Source organism: Dermacentor variabilis, chromosome 11 (assembly GCF_050947875.1).
Source record: "Dermacentor variabilis isolate Ectoservices chromosome 11, ASM5094787v1, whole genome shotgun sequence".
Taxonomy (NCBI): domain Eukaryota; kingdom Metazoa; phylum Arthropoda; class Arachnida; order Ixodida; family Ixodidae; genus Dermacentor; species Dermacentor variabilis.
This window is the reverse complement of record NC_134578.1, coordinates 105,226,492-105,245,959: the sequence shown is the minus strand read 5'-3', so window position 1 is coordinate 105,245,959 and position 19,468 is coordinate 105,226,492. Positions and strand designations below refer to the sequence as shown.

The following is a 19,468-nucleotide window of genomic DNA, read 5'->3' as shown; positions in this document are numbered from 1 at the left end:
TTAGTTGAAATCAAGAAAAAGAAATAGGCATGGGCCGGACATGTAATGAGGCGGGAAGATAACCGATGGTCATTAAGGGCTACGGACTGGATTCCAAGGGAAGGGAAGCGTAGCAGGGTGCGCCAGAAAGTTAGGTGGGCGGATGACATTAAGACGTTTGCAGGGACAACATGGCCACAATTAGTGCATGACCGGGGTAGTTGGAGACGTATGGGAGAGGCTTTTGCCCTGCAGTAGGCGTAACTAGGCTGATGATGATGATGATGATGATGATGATGATGATGATGATGATGATGACCCATCACGAACTGCACTCCATCGTGCGTTAGCTCGTCCCTTCACAAAGTGACGTCCTTGTCGCGAACTGAGTTGCACTGAGGACGGTTGCGCTCACTCCGACATGAGATTTGCGAGATATGACTTTAGTGAAGTGATGACTGCGCGAAGCATTGCCGTGCTATGACGCGACCGATATTGCGGGAAACGCAATGCTGCAGTCTGATATTTAGGCAGCATTCGCTGTCTCATTACGTAATTAAATGCACCAGCTCAAGTGCCCTACAGCAAGTACGTCGCAGAGACATAGTGACCGTAGGAACTAATAGTTGAACGAACGAGCAAGCCAACTGCTAAACGAACGACGACTAAACCAGCCCGTGAACGAGCGGGCGACGGTACGTTCTCCTTGCGAAGGCTTCCTCGCCGCATCTTAACCTTCGCACAATTAACAGGCACGTCTCAAAGACCTATGATGCGAACGCACCCCGTACATCAGTTTCGCGAGAGCACGCACGCTTTTCATCAGTGCCTACGTATCGCAAATCCAACGGGCCACCGCCAATGACCAACACGAACAGAGGCAAACAAAGCTATTCGCTATAAACAAGGCTGGGAAGTAGGCTCAAAAGGCAGGCAGTTTCTTTGCTAAGATGAGTTTGCACGCTTGAGCATCAAATTTCGCGAAATCGCCCCTCCTGAATCTTAAAACTTTTGTAATGACGTTTTCTCACGCAGCCTCCCATGCCCGCGAATTCAAGCCTGTGGGCCATCTAAGCGACTAATCGCACAAAATACGACCCCGTTGTGTTTATACAAACAAAGTACACGTCGCGTAGGGAATTCTGTTAAAACATGCAGATAGATGGCAACATGCTCAGTGAGCTGTGTCATATCTACTCCGTTATGATCAGAAGCAACTTACGCAAGCCTCGACACATACTGTGAGAGACTCGAAAGTTGAATTGAATTTTTTTTAAAGGCATTGCATAGTCGTGCATAGTCGTGTGTAGGATGCTGGTCTGAAGCTCTTCCCAATCCGATGAATCCAGGTCTTTCTTCTTAACCCGTCATGCTTACTGGAGAGCTTCCTGCCTTTGCTGAAACTATTTTTGGTATCCGAAGGCGCAGCATGCCGTGGTGATGGAAAATGCTGTGAAGCGACGTCACACTTGCCGGAAAACTTATTCTCAAGGCGTTCGCAAACCGAAACAACGCGGATCAGCAAGAGCGCCAGCGTGTGCGCTTTGACAGTCGGCAATTTGACAGTCGCGCGCCCTGGCTTCGGTCAGGGCGCGCGAGGAGGAGGAGGAATTCTTCAAAGCGTGTCGCTAGTTTGAAAAGTTTGAGGTGCTTCAGTTTTCGCCCGTTGTGCTCCGTCCCGAGGCGCGCTCGTGCCGTAGGAATTTAGGCTCCTATAAATGCCGGACGGCGGCTTTTTCGCTCAATGAGCCGTATGAAGCTTTCGCAGCCCAAACGGCCACACAGATACAAATATCACCAATGGCTGTCTTTTTCAACACCAAGCAAAGGTCGAAAATCCCGAGCCATTCCACTCTGTGAACGTGGATGGCCAGCGAATGCGTTTTAGCATACGACACAGCGGTGACACAGAATTTTGAACATGAGTATACGGGCACATTTACCACGATTTTTATAAGCATTCGCGTGGACGAAGGGACCGCCGCTCCGAGGAGCCGGAGGAAACTAGACACGCGTGACATTTGGACGGTATTTGACATTCGACATTGGACGGAAGAACGGAAGGAAAGGAGATACGCAAGCGCTTGGAACGCCAACAAAAAGAGGGCGCTGCGAATGTATACACGGTCGACGCGGGTCAAATTGTAGCTTCTGGTCTTATCAGCTTACTATCAGATACGGGGTGTATTTGGACCCAAGATAATAAACTTACTGTTGCACGTTGGCGGAGCCCTTCAGGCCTGGTTTACCTCCGCAGCAGGTCGGCCCTGTATTGAACTGTCTTCCGGATCGGTCCATGGTGTACGGTCGTCGGACATCGATCCACTGGAAAGCAGCCATTTGCAACATCGCTGCATAACTTTATTAATGCGATTGCGTTGAGGGCCTCGTGTCGCACGAAACTTGGCGTCCAGCGTAGAGCGTTCACCGTCTTGCGAGCGAAGAATCCTTCCGAACCACCCATACTCAGCAACACAGGCCCTCCATGTAGCGCAAGGACGTTGCTGAACTAATTGAAATCTCTCAAAGTAAAATGCTTTAGCGAAATTGTTCCGCACGACTTACACACAACCTACAGGCATGAAAGCCTCGTATTGAAATTTGCATATACGAGAGAACCTGAGTCCGTTACGCGGAAACTCAAAGCAAAACCCATTTTTCTGCATTCCTACCATTCATAGAGCGGCGCACCCGATTCCTTGCAACACCATCCAGATGGCACTCGCCTCCGCAAATCCGCTTACCAGCAAGTATGCGCCCTATAGGGTGGGCAACACAGCAACAAAGAAGGTCAAGCGGAGAGTCAGAGAGGCTGAAATAATCTCATAGAGATGCCGGCAATGGAAAAGAAACATGCTGTGAGTAACTACTTGAGAGGAATAAACGAAATCAGGAAAGAAACAATTTATGATAACTCAAAGGGAAGCTCATTACTTTTCGAAGAGAGATCGGGATGCCTTAGAAGACGCACCTATAAAGCGAGATATAAGATTCGATTTGATTTGATTTGATTTGATTTATTGATTTCCATTTACACACAGACATGTACAGAGGAGTGGTAAATGGAGGTGGATGAGGGGAAAAAGCCGCACAGACGCGGCTTGAGGTAACCTCACCCCCTTAGGTACAATATGGCTGCATGGGGTAACACATCAAGCGCCATATAAATTACATTTATCTAGTGGCCATAAAACATTGCAGTTATACAATATATGAAAGAACAGTGAAATATTTCCACAATAACAATGCAAAATACACTGCGGCATTGAAATAAATAAATGATATACACTTGGTAACATAGAAAAAAGAGGAACATAACACACATTATTAATCATTAACAAACGTGCTCTCAAGTGAAAGCAATAGAGTTTTAAATTCTGACAGTGATAAATCCTGTAAATTGAAGCCTGCTCTGTCGTATAAATTCAGTAATCTTGGAAGGTTGTTACACAACATTTGACAACCGTAGTTAGTTCTAGAGCGCGGAACCTTCCAGACTTCAGGTGTACGAGTTGAATAACGGTATGAATTGACGGATAGATTTGCAAGTTCTACAAGTAAAGTATTGTTACGTTTGGTATTAAAGTAATACTCGCGTAATAGTCTGCAGGTATAGATGTTATGGGCTGTCGCAACGTTGTATTTCTTGAACAGGTTTTCAGTATGGGCGGCAAACGGTACATTAGCGATGACACGTATTATTTTCTTCTGCATACGAAATAATTTACTCAAGTTACATTCAGTTGTAGTGCCCCATACAAGATGCCCATAATGTATGTGAGACACGAATAAGGCATTATAAATTAATATTTTACAGAGACGGGTAAAGTATATCTGTAGCGATTTAAAACACCTGTTATGCGGCTAAGTTTTTGGAGTACAAAGCTTACATGGTGGTCCCATTGCGTGGTACTAATGAAGTGCACCCCTAACACCTTTGCAGAAAGAGTGAGTTCTATATTTGTGGATCTATACGCATATGTTAGATCTGGAGGAAGAAAACTCATGCCTTTGGTATGAAAAATTACGGCCTTTGTTTTCGCCGTATTTACTTTTAGGTAGTTCTCAGTGGAACAATAGGATAGGCTGCACAAGAAGTCATTTGCCATACTAATTAAATTGGTACAAGAACCGGACGAGATGAAAACACTTGTGTCATCTGCGTAAATTATAAATTTCGCCTTTTCGTAGATGGAAGTAATATCGTTAGCATACAAGTCAAACAGAAACGGGCCCAAAATGCTACCCTGTGGGACGCCACAAAGTATTTCTTTGGTTACCGATGTATTGTGGCCTACAGAAACAAACTGGCGTCTGTTATTAATATAAAATTTTAATAATTGAAGTGGAGTGCCTCTAATCCCATATTTCTCTAGTTTGTAGAATAAAATGTTGTGAATAATATGATCAAACGTCTGTGTAAAGTCAACAAATATGCCTATTGTTAATGGCTTATGTTCGAAGTTCTGCAATATAAATTCCTTTTTATCGAGAAGAGCTAATTCAGTCGACCTGTTTTTACGGAAACCGTATTGAGCATTTGAAATTATCTTGTACTTTTCACAGAACGAAGACAACTGACTTAGGATAATTTTTTCGTGACCTTTTGAAAAAACAGGGAGGATCGAGATCGGGCGATGAGAAGGAAGAGGAAGCATGCGCTTGCTGCGGTAAAGCTAGGGAAACTATGGAGCATGTTGTATTAGAATGTGAAGACGTCTACCCAGTGGTCGACTTAGGCACCACTAGCCTCCTTGAAGCCCTAGGGTTCAGCGGGAGCAGTGGAAAAATAAAAATGTCTGCATTAGGGATTAGTAAAAGGCGATCGGAGGACTGGTGGAAGAAAAGTAGGGAAAGGACAAAAAACAGAGACGCAATAGGGAATCGCAATAGGGAATCAGAAAATGTGCTTGTGGGATTTCACAGTGTTTTCTTTTTCTTTTTTTATTGTTTAAATTAGGTAGGACCTTAGGCAGTAAGTAGCAAGAGCTTGGTAGCGCAACCCACCACCCCTTTCCAAAGGGGGCGCTCATAATATCCATTCATCCATCCAGCCCATATTTCCCAGTCCTTTCAGGCGTTGCAGAAAATGCTGCGCAGACGCTGCGCGAGAAAATACCACCTTCGGAATAGGCCTACATTGCGACGGAACAAATTGGGACATTTCTTTCAGCCGGTGTAGAAAAAATAAACAATTCAAAATTTCATTGGCGTGATATAGTCCTGGTAGTCGTTTTGCTGTTGTCGCCACACATGTTCGCGGCGCACACACAGCCACGCGCCTTACAAATACAAGTTGGTAAATTTGTTAATTCCTTAGAGCACCGCAGATGGTGCTGTTTAGACAACAATCTTGAAAAATGTTTTGCATATCAGCTATTCCTACAGTGCGCGCAATCTGCATAACTGTTTTCAGTATGCCAGATGCTATTCTTAAGAACATGTAAGTTGTCGTGTATTTCAAAAATTTGGAGGACGCCGAAGCTTCACCTTCAAGAGTGGAACGCGATAGCATTTAAGGAACGTTGCATGCTTTTCATGCCACCCGGCAATTGCAGCTTATGTAACCTTAATGTTTACCTGGAAACGCTGGCAGCGAACACTGTGCGTGAAGGCGAGTTTTCTGGTAGGAATGCGGCCTCTAGCGTGGGCAACGGATGGATGGATGGATGGATGGGTGGATGGATGGATGAATGTTATGAGCGTCCCCTTTGGAACGGGGCGGTGGGTTGCGCCATCAAGCTCTGCTATTATATTGCCTAATGTCCTACATAGGTTAAACAATGAAAAAAGAAGAAAAAAGCACTATTACCTACCACGCCCACATTTTCTTATCCCCTATTGAGAACTGTGCTTTTGTACGTCTCCGTCTTTTGTCGTTTACCTACTTTTCTTCCACCAAACCTCCAATCGCCTCTTACTAATGCCTATTGCGGACATGTATGCTTTACCACTGCTCCCGCTGAACCCAAGGGCTTCAAGCAGGCCAGTGGTGCATAAATCGACCGCTGGATAGACGTCTTCATATTCTAATACAGCATGCTCCATAGTTTCTCATTACTTTCTGGATGCCTTAGAACACGCACCTATAAAGCGATATATAAGAATGAAGAGGAAGCATGTGCTTGCTGCGGTAAAGCTAACGAAACCATGGAGCATGCTGTATTAGAAAATGAAGACGTTTATCCAGCGGTCGATTTAGGCACCACTGGCCTGCTTGAAGCCCTTGGGTTCAGCGGGAGCAGTGGAAAAATAAAAATGTCTGCATTAGGGATTAGTAAAAGGCCATCGGAGGATTGGTGGAAGAAAAGTGGGGAAACGACAAAAAACAGAGACGTACAAAAGCACAGTTCGCAATAGGGAATCAGAATATTTGGTTGTGGGATTTCGCAGTGTTTTTTTTTCTTTTTTATTGTTTAACTTAGGTAGGACCTTAGGCAGTAAATAGCACGAGCTTGGTCGCGCAACCAACCGCTCCGTTCCAAAGGGGACGCTCATAACATCCATTCATCCATCCATCCATCCATCCATCCATCCATCCATCCATCCATCCATCCATCCATCCATCCATCCGTTGCCCACGCTAGAGGCCGCATTCCTACCAGAAAACTCGCCTTCACACACAGTGTTCGCTGCCAGCGTTTCCAGGTAAGCATTAAGGTTACATAAGCTGCAATTGCCGGGTGGCATGAAAAGCATGCAACGTTCCTTAAATGCTATCGCGTTCCACTCTTGAAGGTGAAGCTTAGGCGTCCTCCAAATTTTTGAAATACATGACAACTTAAATGTTTTTAAGAATAGCATCTGGCATACTGAAAACAGTTAGGCAGATTGCGCGCACTGTAGGAATAGCTGATATGTAAAACATTATTCAAGAGTGTTGTCTAAACAACACCATCTGGGGTGCTCTCAGGAGTTGACAAATCCACCAACTTGTATTTGTAAGGCGTGTGGCTCTGTGTGCGCCGCGAACATGTGTGGCGACAACAGCAAAACGACTACCAGGACAATATCACGCCAATAAAATTTTGAATTGTTTATTTTTTCTACACTGGCTAAAAGAAATGTCCCAATTTCTTCCGTTGCAATGTAGGCCTATTCCGAAGGTGGTATTTTCTCGCGCAGCGTCTGCGCAGCGTTTTCTGCAACGCTGGAAAGGACTAGGAAATATGGGCTGTATGGATGAACGGATGTTATGAGCGCCCCCTTTGGAATGGGGTGGTGGGTTGCGCCACCAAGATTTTGCTATTTACTGCCTAACGCCCTACCTAATTTAAGCAATAAAAAAAGAAAAAGAAAACACCATGAAATCCCACAACCAAATTTTCTGACCCCTATTGCGAACTGTGCTTTTGTACGTCTCCGTTTTTTGTCGTTTCCCTACTTTTCTTCCACCAATCCTCCAATCGCCTTTTACTAATCCCTAATGCAGACATTTTTATTTTTCCACTGCTCCCGCTGAACTCTAGGTCTTCAAGGAGGCTAGTGGTGCCTAAATCGACCACTGGGTAGACGTCTTCACATTCTAATACAACATGCTCCATAGTTTCCCTAGCTTTACCGCAGCAAGCGCATGTTTCCTCTTCCTTCTTATATCTAGTTTTATAGGCGCGTTTTCTAAGGCATCCCGATCTCTCTTCGAAAAGTAATGAGCTTCCCTTTGGGTTATCATAAATTGTTTCTTTCCTGATTTCGCTTTTTATTCTTAAGTAGTTACTCATGGCAGGTTTCTTTTCCATTGCCGCCACCCATGAGATTATTTCAGCCTCTCTGACTTTCCACTTGACCTTCTTTGCTGCTGTGTTGTCCACCCTACAGGCCGTACACTTGCTGGTAAGCTTCCTAGTTCTTTTCCTCCACTGTGAATCAATGTTCTTTCTGTACAAATACCTGCACATTCTCCTAGCCCATTTACTTTCTTCCATATTCCTCAGCCGTTCTTCATACTTAATTTTACTGCGAGCTTACCTCACTTAAAAACTAGTGCAGTCCATATCACCCTGCACAGCTTCATTTGTAGTTTTCCCGTGAGCGTCCAATGCGAGGCGACTCACTGACCTTTGGTTCATATCGAATCCTGATTGTATCCCTGATTTAAAGCAAACAGCCGCATTTCGAAAAGTTAGTCCTGGAACCATTACACCATTCCCCATACCTCGGAGGACCTCGTACCTATTGTATCCCCATAGCACTCTGTGCTTCATCATGGCTGAATTTCTCTTTCTCTTTACTGTTATTGTTTTTTCCTGTGTTTCCATATATCTATTGCCTTCGTTTAATCATATACCAAGGTATTTATATTCTGCTACCCGAGGTATTTCCTGGCCCTGCATCTCCACTGTTTGTTCACTGTTTTCATTGAATACCATTGCACCTGATTTTCCAACACTAAATTTCAAACCTAAATTGTTGCCTTCCTGCCCACAGATATTAGCCAGACGTTGCTAATCACTTTGCTTGTTAGCTAGCAACACGTTGTCGTCCGCATAAAATAAACCTGCGAGCTGCTGCTCTATTTCTACACCCGCCTGTTTGTATGAGAAATTAAACCCGATAGTACTTCCTTCTAGCGCCCTCTCCATCCCCACCATGTACATCATAAACAGCAGCGGGGATAAAGGGCACCACTGCCTCAGTCCCTTGTTGATATCAACTTTCTCCTCGCTCCTCATCCCTTCCCATTCAACGCAAACGGTATTTTCTAGGTAAATCTCTCTCAAAAGCTGTAGACAATCGTCGCCTAAGCCTTCCCCTTCCAGAATATTTCACAAAATGTTGCGGTATACGTTGTCGTAGGCTCCTGTAATGTCTAAAAAGGCCACATATAACGGTCTGCTTTCTACTTTTGACATTTCAATAGACTCAGTAAGAACAGATAAGTTATCATCTAAACACCTACCTATCCTGAAGCCTTTTTGAAGTTCTCCCTAAATGCCATTATTCTCTGTCCATGCTTGAAACTTTAATTAGATTGTCTGCATTGCTAGCCTGTATATTTACCGTATCTTTCTCCCCCTTACCTTTATAAATTAAATTCATTCTACTTTGTCGCCAACTGTCTGGTATTCGTCTATCTTTCAAAGTTTCTTCCACTGCTTTCACCAGTGCTTCCTTACTTTTTGGTCCTAGTTGATTAATCAGCCTAATGGGAACCTCGTCTAGCCCCGTGGCTGTGCGCTTTGGAATTTTCTCATCCGCTTTCTTCCAGTTGAAATTTGTCAGCACCGGCGCCTTTTTCACTTGGGTCTTTTTCATGCTGTTTTTTCCTTCAAATGCAACCTCGTCATTGGCTTGGAAAGATTCGGCTGTTATTTTTCGGATGTAATTTATTGCCGCATTTCCTTCCAGTCTATTTTCATGTTCGTCTAGGATATGTTGTTGCATTGTTGTACTTCCTGCCTAATAGTTTTATGTGGTTCCAAAATATTCTAGGTGCGGCCTTCTCTTTCTCAGGTATTTTTGACAACCAACGTTCACTTTCACTTTTTAATTTTGCTTGCACCAGTGTTTGAACCATAGACTTTTTCTCCCGTACAACAATTGCCTTCCGCTTTTGACAGCGACCGGCTAGCGTAAGCTATCACCCCTTCAAGTCCGTCTTTCCTCTGGACTAGGACGGCACCGAGGACTAGGATACTGGCGTCAGTGTGGATTTCGGTGTCGGCGTCCTCTTCGAAGTGCGCGAGTGCCGGCGGCGACTGCATGCGTCTTTTGAGTTCTTGAAATGTGTTGGCCGGCGGCTATTCCCACTTGAACTCACATCACATTTGGTTAGATGTGTCAGCGACTCAGCGATGGGTCAAAATTCCTTGACAAAACGCCTGTAGTAGGCGCGCATGCCAAGGAATCTACGCACTGCCTTGTTGTCGACGGGCTGCTGGAATTTTGTGATGACAGCCATCCACTGCGAGTTGGGGCGAACTCCAGATCTGCTGATGACATGGCCCAGGAACAGAAGCTCGTCGTAAGCGAAGCGGCACTTTTGCAGCTTCAGAGTGAGCCCTGATGACTTGATGGCCTCCAGTACTGTCGCAAGCCGCCTGAGGTGATCGTCCAAATTTCCAGCGGAGACGATGACGTCATCTAAGTAAACAAGACAGGTCTGCTACTACAATCCTGCTAAAACCGTGTCCATCACGCGCCTGAACGTTGCAGATGCCGAGCAAAACCCAACTGGCATTAAGTTGAACTCGTAGAGGCCGTCTGGCCTGATAAAGGCGGTCTTTTCGCAATTTCTCTCGTCGATCTCTCCCGTCTCATCGTCTCTCAGGTAATGCAATACCTTTAGCTTTTGTACCTTTCTTGAAGAAAGAATTCAAGAAAATTGAAATATCTGACTTTGATTCTGACTCTGGCTTCTATATGCCAGTAGCCAGACTTGAGGCCCATCGACGAGAAGTATTTAGCGCTGCAGAGCCGGTCCAATGCGTAGGGTATCCGAAGGACGTATAACGTCCTTCGTCGGGATCTTGTTAAGTCAACCATAATCGACGCAGAAAGGCAGGGCACTCTAGACAGCTTGCAAGATTAAAAAGAAAGGCTGGTGCCTGTACGCTAGAGCGTCTGTGAGCCAGCCATCTAGAGTAGAAATTTGCAAGGTGCAGAAGGCACCCCCCCCCCCTCCAGGCGCGCACACACATACCCACATTTTCTCAATCGCAGAACACGGCACATTCGGGCGCAACTGACCGGTGCACAATACGGAGGTGTGCCAACTTGGTCCGGTCGCAAGGAAGGAGAGTCCGAATGGTCAGGGGGGTGGACAGAAATCTCTGTATGCCAGATATGAACATGGAGTTGCGGTGTCACACTGTACGGGCGTGATGGGGCACAGGCAGTCGAGACCGTTTGTTCAGACGTACTGAAAAAGAAACATGGGCGCCGTCCAGAGAGCCGTCATGCATCCTGCAGAACAGACAAACTAGTGCAATGCTGCATTGGTGTTGCAAGGTGTGCCACCTGACGGCATTGCGGCGATCCTTGTAGACTGGCATAGAGTTGCGACAGCCAAAAAGACGGGAGTAGAGCGTGCTTGTTGTCCAATTCTCAACAAGCTCAAATTTGTCAGCGAGGCGACCTTGGTAAGGAGGCTATACTATGAGCAGTACTCAAGCTGTGGCAGTATCATAGAATTGTAGAGTCATCCAGAAACTGCAGGTTGTGCACAGGCAAAGGAGACACGGGAAGCAAACCCAAGAATGGGTCGAGCCTTAGAAACAATTGCATGTGACATGTGCGGAAAAGTCGAGAGAAGGGCCCGAACAGTCTTCATAGGGGTGCCTACGAGGAAATAGGTTACAAACACAGCAGTTTTGTTGTGGCTTGTAGGCAAGGCAGCACTTTTCGCAGTGCTAGTAAAAAGATCTTATTGCAGGGCCAATCGGCTTAATGTTGCGGAGGAAATGTTAACTCAATAATCAAACACATTCTGTGAAGACACATGAGGAAATTGGTTTAGAGTTAATCTTTTTCCTGACTGCAGTATCTATCATCGCAGCGAGAAACGTTTTAGTGGAAGCTGAAGAAATATGGGCAGTTTAACTATACCGACGGCACAAAGCACTGATGCCACTTTGTCGCCTCCCCGCAATGCACTCACTCCACCTGCTGTTTCCCTAACCAAAGATCAAAAGCCAGTAAGTTTTCTTAACGGAGTGTATGCTGCTTCTCAAGTAGGCATCGAAGCAATCCTGGTACCAGGCATTGCACACGGTACACATATTGAAAACAGATAATTTTTTTTATGGTGCTCAAGTATAAAGACACCGACTCAAACATGACTGCCCTATGTCATGCTTCCTTCAGTGCGTCAGCGTTCTTGAGTGCTGCACCAGCGATACATACCCAACTAGCCCATTAGGCGAATGCACTTGAAAAAGAGTGAGTGAAGGAGTACTGTGGAGTTGTACTGAAGTGGATTAACATGCCGAATAGAAGAGCGCACTGGGAGCTGAAACCGACGCTATGGCTGACGTACTTCCGATTGTTTGCCTTGCCTTCCGCTTTCGAAAGTTATCTTTGCCGCTGGAAACAACGCAGAGCTCGCCCATCGATATTGAGTCGCCTGAGACAGCACGAAAGACGCCGTGGTTCACCAGCCGAAGTTCCACATGGTTAATTCACCAGATCACACAACACACGAAGTCAGAAGTCCCATATTTTAACGCGACAGCGTTAAGGAGCTCGTGTCGCAGAACAGCCGGTGTCGTCAGTGTTGGCCGTGCGTTGGCCGTGAGCGAAAAATTCCGGAAGGCGATTCATAAATAAAAGTAACTTGCAAGATGGGCTCTGTGAGAATCGAACCAGGGTCTCCGGAGTGTGAGGCGGAGACACTACCACTCAGCCATTGGGTTGATTGTTCAATGTGGGACAAAAACGCCTCTAGTGAATGCGGTGTTGACTTTAAACGTGCCGTACAAAGTCATAGTGCTGTGTATATAGGTAATTATGAGCATGCAAATTACAGAAATCGCAGTTAAACGCGTAGCGAAGTACGTTTCCGCTACATTTCTTCTGCGCTTTCCGGACACGCAGGGCCATCTTGCGGCAAACATAGAAGACCCCCTCCTCGCAATGTACGGAGCTTCCCAGACAGGTGGCGCGCCACGCGTGCATTGGGGCTGTGCGGGGACCGGTGCGAGGCACGTCGCCACCCGGTTGTCCGTGCCGATCGCGACGTTCCGAGACACCGAGTTCTTTGGTTCGTTCCGCTTGCTCAGCCGCACGTTTCGTGGCCGCGCCGAACGCTGCGTTGCTCGACGCTCACCGCGTGATTGGTGGGTGCAAATTCCGATGCGGGGCGCCTCGTAAGTGATCGCTGCGCCGTAGCGCATTGTCTTACACCCCTTGGCGGGTCGAGGGGAACGCTGTCGCGTTCCACTCTTGAAGGCGAAGCTTAAGCGTCCTCCAATTTTATGTCACTGCAGTGTCATACGGTACTAAGAATTCATTTCCGCCGACGGAGCTTCTTAGCTGGGCTCGTCCACTCGCAAGCTACAAACTCGATAGACGTGCTAGGCCTACGCGTAATGTAAACTACATCGTGGGAAGGCGAGCGCTGATTATCCAGACTGCTGAGTTCAGAAGCATGTTGCCATTCGTTTCGATCCACGACAAGATATACGTACACGAAATAAATACGTTGCCGCAGTTGTGGTTTGGTTGGATGTTTTAGCAGACGATCGCTGATCTTCTACAGTCTGTTCGTTTTATAGTTAAAAAACATCCTCTTTAGTATGTGAACAGCGTCCGCCTGCACTAGTTTCTAGGAGCTTTTACATAGGACAAAACCTTTGCACAGCTGTCCTTTGTGCTTCAGGACGTGCTTCGTTGCATGCGATTGAAATAATCTTATCTTGTCATCTTTTTCTGAATCCACATTTCAACAAACAGTTCGATATATTTGTATAATTACTAGACTATAATCAGACTTCATGAGCAGCCATTTTGTTAGTGAGTGGTGTTTAAGTCAAAAATCGAATGCATGAGCTCCTCTGAATGTTGTCAAAGTATGCGGAAGCATTGGGCCACTTTCGTCCTCACAGCTAGGTGTAATTATCAATGCATAATCAATGGTCCGGTCAGCATAAACACTTATCAATCCTTATCGGCCATTATCAACCTTGTTGGAGAAGATCCGACATTTTTAATTCTTAATGGCTGTTAATTATCAACCTTATCAAACTCTATCCGAGCCTACCAACCCTTATCCAAACGTATCTACCTTACCGGATTGGATGGCCCTTATCAAAATTATCGAACTTTATCCGAGCCCTACCATCTTTTATTGGTCTTAATTAGCCTAATCAAAATTGATGCGACCGTTATGGTGCTCATTAATCTTACCAGAATTGCTTCGGCCATTATGAGGCTTTATTGCTCTTTAGCACCTTATCCATCCGCGTTGAACCATTATCACCCGTGATGAAACCCATTTAACTCCTCATCACTCCTTATCATCTTTATCAACTCATTGACTGCTGATCTGTCTGTGTTGCGCGATATGAAACGCATGGGTGCTCAAAGGTTGGTGGCATTTGGGACAGTGAAGGAAGGACCTAACAGGCGCATTCCGCGACAAACGAAACGTATTGGGGATGTGGCGTGTTTGCACGAAATTTTCGCAAAACCAGTTTTTCATTATGTCTACAATGCTCCAACTAGGCTCTGCGTGTGCTCCTAGAGGTGTTTTTTTTTTATTCCGTCATCACCAAGTCTATCAGCAACATCTTCATAGAAAATGTTCTTTGACATTTGTTCTGTACCACTGGCACAACATATTCATACACTATAGATATGTTCACATTCTGCGAGCGTTGGTGCTGCTCCCCGTAGGCAATACACTCGGCCTTTGAACGTGGTGTCGTAAGTTCGAAGCTCACCCCCGCCAATATTTTCTTCCTTCAGAATTTGTTTTCCTTTATCCATTACTATCTTTATAGCGATTACGTGACATACGGATGGATGAATGGGTCTCCTCGTAGGTTAGGCATAGAAAGGCTTACGCATTTAAAAAGTTACTTACTCTACACTTAAAATAACGGAGCAACAACTGTGTAGGTTGTTACTGTGCAGTCATATACCATCAAACATAAGCCGCGGTCAAGTGACATCAAAGAGTAAATACCGACTAAGCCAACAAGCAGTTTTTTTAACAAGATATCTGAGTAATGCGATCCTATTTTCTTTCGATTTCAGGTATGGGGTTCGGCGCCACAATCACATGCTTCTCGATGTACACACTTGTCTATTTTGACAAGTACCGGGCAAGCGCTACAGCTGTCAAGTACGTGGCGTGGAGCGCAGCCGGACTCACTGCTCCATCCATCACGTCCCTCCTCGGCGGTTATTACGGCCTGCACGGAGCTCTTCTCCTCAGCGGAGCGTTCATTATTCAATGTGCACCACTTTTACTCCTTCTCAGGCGTCCTCGTCCTTTTAACAGTTGGTGCAAGGTGCGTTGCGCTGCAAGTAACAACGACGCTGCAGCAAACACGACGAAGCCGCCTCAGACGCCTGAGTGCAGCACAATAATCGTGCCGCCCCAAAGTTTCGCAGAAGCGCCCGCGTCTCCACTGCAAGACACTAGACTGTGCGTTGGCTTGTCCAAGAAGAATGTGTCATCGCTGTTCCATACGCTAGATTTTTACATCCTGGTAGCTTTCTTGGTGCTTTTTGACTGGTCCACTTCGCTGCACAGTACAACGGCTGTGGACTACGGACAAGCAAAAGGCGCACCGCTTGAGGAGGCAAAGTTTGTTTTGACTGTCAGGGCTTTAGGTTATATTGTGGGCCAGACAGTGGTGCCATTTGCAGCGGACCGAATAGCGTTCAGCCGTGCACCGTTTACCGTAGCTGCCCTCGCCACGTCGTTTCTGACTTTCTTAGTACCATCGATGATGCAATCCTTCGAGTGGTTTGTTGGCCTAAACATGATCCTTGGTGTCTGTCAAGGTTTTGTGTCATGCATGAGGACCGTACTGATATCCGAATACTTGGGTATACATCGTTTGGCGGTCATGGCTGGCTTTACCGGCGCCTTCCTCGTACCGATATCAATAAGCGGCCCAACGATTGTGGGTAAGTAAACGCAACTCTCTTCAGCTTTCTTTGTAATGAGCTCATTGCTTTATCATTTTAACTGCGCGCTCCAAAAACAAGTCCCACCCTATAGTTTCCAGGTGCTGCCTCTTTTGATATTGTACTGCATATTGCGAAGGACGTGACTTACAGTAGATGACCCACCACGTATATGGCGCCTTGCCATTTCTTTTCCTTTGGGTACTTCAGATTTTAACATTGACCTTTTTGTTTACCTATGCTTCCAATGCTTAGATAACCGACAATAGGAATTGCACAATAACAAAGGAAGGTGACAGAAGGCGGAGCGGTGTGCCTGTGATTACGTTGCGCACAAATTTGGCAGCCCCTTTTGCGTGAAATTCAGAAACCAGGAGCTTAATTATTATTTTTAGACAAACATGTTTAAAAGGAATGATGGATTCAAGATCACGTTAACAGATGCATCTTTATCAGCACTTCTCTACTATAGAAGATAGCCTATAAGAGGCTAATAATTAAGAGGCTAATAAAGAAATATTAGCCTCTTTACCTGAAATTACAGATTTAATCGACTGATTTTGAACAGCTAAATAATAAACTGTGATACCAACTGTTCCTTCTAGCCTTCGCTGCAGTAACAGGTCGAGTGTCGAAGAGATATCTCCCATTATTTAAATACTTCTTTTAAAAGACGTTTCCTCTTACAATCTTTGATTGACGCGCTACTGCATTCATTCTTCAATAATAATGTTAGTATTGATACATCAGATGAAGCATAGAAATAACCTTTATTTATAAGTACTCACAACGCCAACTGCCCTGTGAGAAACTCATTTAGACGTCGTCATGACAGGCCTGGCGGGCAGGCAGGCGGCAGGCCCACAAACAATGAAATTGAAAGGAAGTATAGTTGGGTTAAACGAACCACAGCAAGCCTTGAACAGTGCTAATTTTGGTAGTAGTGTCAGATATTATCAAATTTAGTGACGCTGCGCAAGTTCTTGGGCTCTCGACTTATGCCTCGAAGGAAGTTACGGAGCCGTCGTAGGTACTCATCTACTTGCACAAGGGGATCTACTGTAGCGTCCGCTGCTCGCAGGCGATTTGAGTAGACTCGCCCGTCTAGGTATACGTATTTGACATAGCGTATCACAGATCTCATTGAAACCCACACGTTCAAAACATGTTGGTTCATTAGGAGTTTAATGGCGTTTTTCACTGCTCGATTCGAAGCAGGATTTCTTGCTCCGTGGCAACGAATCCGAATTTCACTGGGCGATCTGGAGCGGGTTCGCGCTTTCCGCTGGTCGTTTCGGATCAACTCGCTCCGCATCGGATCGCGTTCACTTGCTCCGCCACCGAGACGCGGATTAGGGCGGAAATAGCTCGCGTCACTGCCGTCTTCAAGCGACATCGCTACCCGATTGGTACGCACATTGTGTTGCTTGACAAAATGGTGGCGTTCGGTGCTGCTGCAGAGCTTGCGTTTAGCGATGAGATCTCTGACGACAGCGATTGCGAGGTGACGCAGGTGCTGTGCGAAGCCTTCTATGCGCGCTAGCCCTGCACAATTCTTGCGGGCGCGACATGGAAATCACCGACTCTGCGACTGCCGTGGTCAAATTACGCACGGGAGATGGCGGCTTTGCTTGCCGTAGAAACGTACAGAGCGGTAGCCGGGCATAGTTTCCGGAACCGGTTTGTGTCACGTGTACGCAGACTTTCTGTGTGATCCCCCGCGGAGAGATTTTGAGCTCCGCTGGGCGATTCGGATTTGTGAAACCCGAGCGCTCGCTCGAGGATTTCGGCGGCCGCTCCAGATCAACCAATGAAAAACGCCATAAGACTCTTCTATGTGCGGAAAACACAGTATACCGTGGACAGAAAAAAATAAAGGGGTGGCGGTGCCACACCCGATAAAAGATGAAGTGACATAATTTCCTATTGCACTTTCGCGAATACGATATTTATGGCCCGTGGTTAGGTCCGTGAAGTCATTTCACCACTTTTGAGTCACAGCTCACGAGGCAGTCCCAAATCCCTGTCTGTAACTGCTGTCTAGGCTTTTCAGCAGCAGCTGAGTGTCCGAGAAAGTATGACCCCACCTGACGCACAAGGAATCTTTGTGTTATATTCTGTCAGAATGTATAGTACCACTTCTTGGGATACGCAAATATTTTTGCAACACTTTACATAAATCTCGTTCACCCAGCACAGTCTGTATCATTAAGTGGGTGTAAGGGTGTGTGCTACGAGCGAATTACATTGGGGCACACGGAGTAGCATACTTCTAAGATACAGGCGGCACGTGCGCTTCGCAGTCGTGTAATGGAGAAAAAGCAAAGCAAATAATTTGGAAAATGAGGAATGGCGTATTTGGAAATTGTTGACAAAGGATTGTCATATTGTACGCTGTATCAGCAGTGCCCGTCTTAACTAGCTTCTCTCACATTTTAGGTTTCTTCCGGGACACCCTGGGATCCTACGACAACCTCTACGCCTTGCTTGGTGCCGTAAATCTCCTTGCTGCAGCGATGGTGTCTACGCTCATTTTCCGTGGCTGTGCTCACCGTAAATCCAAATGGAGGCTGTCCAACTGAAACGGAGTACAGCGTTGCGTTGGCGAATCATAAAGTACTGACTATTGCTCCTGTTTTCGTGGGAACACCATTGTTTATCGACGAGGCTCAGTACTTTACATCACTTGGAAATCTCACTATACAGCTTCAAACTTGAAATTGGACAGGGTAGAAATCTTTCGCGATTACTTCATTCGTTCGTAGTTGCTACACAAATACACATTGTTACATGGCAGAAACCATATTTGAACAAAGCGCAAAGGTTCGTGCACCCTGCAAGACCACAATGGCCTATTGGTGAAAGAACAAAGACGAATAAATAATGGCACGTGCATCCGCCGCACCCACTCGCATCTTATGTGACCGTTATCAGGGAGTACAAGAAGAGGAGGAGGTGAAGCGTCGCTCAAGAGAAAAAGAACGCCACTCCTGATCTCGTGTTTGGAAAGCGGCAGTCATCTTTTTAATTAGTCCTCGGGCACAACTTTGCCCACAATAAATAGTTGTATCTGAACTCCTTTCACTGTTGATTCTAGTGATTCTAGTGGAGGGGTTTCCAGCCTCATTCGAGTTGGAGAAAGCAGCCCGGAGTCACGCCAATTCAGACCCATGGAGCTCACGCCTGTCCACCAGCTCACGAGCCATCGCTTACGTGGTGAGTCACCTGAGTTTCCACGTTTGCCGGAGCCATCTGGAGTAGCAGCACCAGACAATACCAACATGACAACCCAGACAACCTGAACCCGCATCATCGTCGATCAGCCGCTGACGCCTGAGCCTTTCCACGGCGACACTTTCGAAGACGCCGAGGACTGGTTAGAAGGTTTTGAGCGTGTCGTGGACTACAATGGATTGGACGAAGACAGGAAGCTCCGCAGTGTTTGCTTTACGTTGCAAGACTGTGCGGGAACGTAGTTCTAAAACCATGAAGCTGCCCTCCGCTCGTGGGATGACTTCCGACGTAAGCTACTGGCCACGTATCCGAGCACAGACCACACGGATAGAGTTAAGAACGCTTTGCAAGCAAGAAGCCAATGAAACAACGAAAGCGTGGCAATGTATGTCGAAGATATATCCTGCTTATTCTGCGGGGACGATCCGAGCATGAGCAAGGACAAGAAGCTTCCACACCTGATGCGCGGTGTAAAGCAGGAGCTTTTTTGCCGGTTTAGTTCGAAGCGCTCCATGCACCTTCGCCGAATTCCGCTCTGAAGCGACAACATTGAATTGAATGGACACTTCAACAGCGAGCGAGGGAGGAGGAAAGAGAAAAGCAGTAGGCAGGGAGGTTAACCATAATAACGTCCGGTTGGCTACCCTACACCGGGGGAATGGGAAAGGGGAAAGAA

The 19,468-nt window shown here is 46.2% G+C and overlaps 1 protein-coding gene across 1 annotated transcript in view; it reads left to right on the top strand.

Annotated features, from left to right (window-relative positions):
* Positions 1-18,633, top strand: part of LOC142563985 (neprilysin-2-like) — a 140,280-nt gene extending 121,647 nt beyond the window's left edge. The window contains exons 23-24 of the transcript XR_012824459.1: positions 14,677-15,558; positions 17,998-18,633. The gene's annotated coding sequence lies outside the window, so the exon portion shown is untranslated. The remainder of the gene's footprint in view (positions 1-14,676; positions 15,559-17,997) is intronic.
* The last annotated feature ends 835 nt before the right edge of the window (positions 18,634-19,468 follow it).